Source organism: Lupinus angustifolius, unplaced genomic scaffold (genome assembly GCF_001865875.1).
Source record: "Lupinus angustifolius cultivar Tanjil unplaced genomic scaffold, LupAngTanjil_v1.0 Scaffold_22_38, whole genome shotgun sequence".
In the NCBI taxonomy this organism is placed as follows: domain Eukaryota; kingdom Viridiplantae; phylum Streptophyta; class Magnoliopsida; order Fabales; family Fabaceae; genus Lupinus; species Lupinus angustifolius.
In genome coordinates this window covers 1-3593 of record NW_017719795.1, presented here as the reverse complement: position 1 = coordinate 3593, position 3593 = coordinate 1, and the positions used below count along the sequence as shown (strand labels likewise).

The 3593-nt window shown below is 32.5% G+C and overlaps 1 long non-coding RNA gene across 1 annotated transcript; it reads left to right on the top strand.

The window, feature by feature from the left end:
• Positions 1 to 1376: 1376 nt before the first annotated feature.
• LOC109338346 lies at positions 1377 to 3460 on the top strand. Its single transcript, XR_002106542.1, has 3 exons — positions 1377 to 1831; positions 1921 to 2010; positions 3118 to 3460. It is a non-coding gene; the product is annotated as an uncharacterized LOC109338346 (long non-coding RNA).
• Positions 3461 to 3593: the final 133 nt, after the last annotated feature.

The following is a 3593-nucleotide window of genomic DNA, read 5'->3' as shown; positions in this document are numbered from 1 at the left end:
TTAATGATTAAGTATATAAAATTTTATATCATAACTAAATTATATTGGTAAAATTTTATTTAACCAAAAGATGGAACAAATATTATAAAGTATATATGGTATAAAAATTGCACACCATAGGACATGAATTTCATAGCCCATTTCATTACATCCGACTTGTTAAGCTAAAGTTTAATATTCGGGGGAAGGGTTTAAAAAATAGAGTGAAAAAGTTGTAGTTCAAGTTTCATACACAACAAAATTCTAATATACTAATATTTGTTAATAAAATAATTAAAATACTGAGTTAAGATAACTTGGAAATCTGGATTAATTTTTAGCTTTTGACTAGTAGGCCTTAACATTCAAAAACTTCAAATACTCCACCTTAATTCAAAGTACCAGATTCACAAAACAAGTTGCATTTCGCTCCATGACTGAAACCTGTAAGATAAAAAAGTAACATGTTTTACATACACTATATATTTCCTTGTACCTTCATATTACAAAGAATTAAGTAACGATCTTTCAAAATACAATAAAATCTATTTGCAATAAATAAAAAATATATTTAATTAATAAATATTCGTTGATGGGGTTGTCCTTTTCCTTATAATTATTTTTCAACAAAACATTTTTATAAACAGAGGATGATATCAGTAGTATGAGAACTGAGCCAAAATTAACCCAGAAGACATCCTGTATAGTTTTTAACCGGTTAGGCCATTCGGTCGGACCAGACGACGTCATATATAATTATATATTATATAATTAATTATAATATAACAATATCACAAATGAAATTATAACAATTTACGATATCATAAATTTCAAAAATTAACCACTTTCTCTTTTTTTAATAACCCTTAATAATATTACATATATATTTAAAATTATGATATTCTCTTCATCTTTGATTAACTCCCAAAATTATATCAAAAACATTTATAAGAATTTTCATGTGATTCTATTAATAATCTTTGTTGTTATAGTAAAAATGTTCTAATTATTGTTATTATTGGTAGTTATTATCCTTTATCATATGATGAATGATTTTTATTAGATTTTGGTAGAACAAATATTAATATGATTTATAGCGTTGAGTTATTTTTTATAATGTTTTATTTTTGTATTAAAACGAACATTAATTCAATTTAGCTGAAATATACAATTATCCAAGAGTTATGATAGGTTTATTAATTAGCATTTGTTTTATTGGAATTTCTTAAACAAATGATATTAGCAAATAAAATATACATATATATTAAAGCAACAAAAGAATTAAATGAATAAAAAGAAGAAAGTAAAGAAAGTTATATGAATGGGTAAATTGAAATGGATGTACGGGTTCTTTTAGAACCATGAAACCCAAATGGGATTTCAAATCTCTAATTCTCCTTTCTTCCCCAATTTCTTTCTCTCTGCGCGGCGGAGATGGTGATTGATTCTCGTCCTCCAGCGACGGTGATGAACAAAAGTCACGGCCAAGGGTGGTTCATGGTGGTTATCCCCCACTAGTCTTTCTTTTTCGTTCTTAACGGTGGTGAAAAGGCCACCGTCTCTCCTTGTCTCCTCCATCTCTTTTACGGCAATGGAGATGCATTCACGGTTGGGACTGAGCTGGCCGTGCCGACACGGTAATGGTAAAACCTTGAGGTCGTCTTCTTCTTGGCTTCTAGTTGCTACGCGATTAAGAGCGAAGTGTCGCTGGTTCGTGACGACCCTGGTTCATGACGGCGTAGGTCCTCCATTGACGGCGACTCGTGATGACTCTCGGTGGTGACGGAGGTTCGTGATGATGAAAGAGGATCACTCCCGTAGGTGATTCCTGGCCAGATCGAAGTGGCTTCGGGTCGGTAACGAACCCTACTCCATTTGTTTCGCATTGTTATTTTTTGTTGTTGTTTCTGATTCTCGTTATCACCACTGAGGTTCATTAAGGCCAAGGAGTGGATTAAATATGTGATTTCATTCGGTGGGGATAACATTAAGGTTGCTATTTGGCATCGGCACAAAACCTAGAGGATTCCGGTAAGGATTTTTATCCTTTTCATTCAATTTTACAGCATGAACTTAATCTATCACAGATAACCGATTTGGACAAACAGTTAACCAGAAATGAACCGTAATATATATGAGTGCAAATAGATATGTTTCTGTTGAAATCAATATGTATTTTATATGACCAATTAGAAACATTTATGAACTAACCATGTAAGTCTCTAACATAAATCAAATGAAACAGGGCATTTTTATCTCATATATATATGCGTTGATGCTCATATTGTAAGTCTATAACATAAATCAAATGAAACAGGGCATTTTTATCTCATATATATATATATATGCGTTGATGCTCATATTGAAGGCATTTTTATGTTTCGAATGCTTACCTGGATGTATGCTTCTTTCTTTTGTCTTTTTGCGTGTTGATTCTTTGTTCCCAGATGTTTTTCTCTATGTATGCATGATATAGATATATCTCTGATTCTGCTGTATGATATGTATCTCTGTGTTTTGTTGTCTGGGTTTTCACTGAGTGCATGTATATGATGTCTACCTGTTCCTGAATTTATGTGATGCACATGTTGTATGATTTCTGCCTGCCCTAATGTGTAGCGTATTCTCTGATCTGTTATGTGTATTGATAGGAATTGCTCTCTGTTTATATGATGTGAATATGTGCCCTGATTATTTCTGCCTTTTCTGGTTGTTCTCTCTCTGATCTCTGTATCGTTTGGGGCTTATGTGTTAGCAATAATATAACACAGACAACTAAGGGTGCCGTGATGGCAACATTGAGTCTTTCTATTCCTGTGACTCCCCCCTTTGTAGCCTGTGTGTGTGCTGCCTTTTATAGTTGAGTATGTGTTAATACAAAAACCTTTTGAATTACTAACTGAAATTTAGTAATAATATGCCTTGACCTTTTGCTATCTGATTACATCACCCTGAAACTGCTCAATAATTATCCTCATTCATGTTTATTATGATTATGTGTAACTGAAAGTGGATATTTTTGGTTTGCATCTTTTAGTAAATTGGAGGACATTCCTTCTAGTTATGTCTCCTATTCGTCACTCTCTCCTTATGCATTTTTGATATTATAACTTAAGTGCGTTATTTTTTCTGCATCAGGAATTCCATGTCTAAACTAAGGATATCCAGAACCCCCCCTTGATAGCATTTATGTAGACGACAAGGGAACAATAATTGAGGAGTAGGTGGCAATATAAGCATATTGTTTTAACTTGGGTCAAACTCTTCTTGTGACTGGGTTGTTTACTTTCCAGTGGCTAGCATTTGGTCACGTGTTTTTTTTTATGCACAAAAAAAGATAAGGGTTGTGAACTTGTGTTTACCTTCATCTTTTGGAATCCCAAGCAAAGTCATAACTGTCACAAGAGTCTCTTTTCAATTCCTTTTGTAAATGCGGATTCTATTCTTTATTTGGTTGGCATGATAATAATACAACTTTATTAGAGGATAAAAAGTTAAACTTAGGTACACATTTACTTTCCGTTTTGATACAACAGTTCAACTTGTAACATTCAACTATGTAATGTTTATTTATAAAAATTGTTTTTTACTAAAAGATCAGTCAATAACTCAAA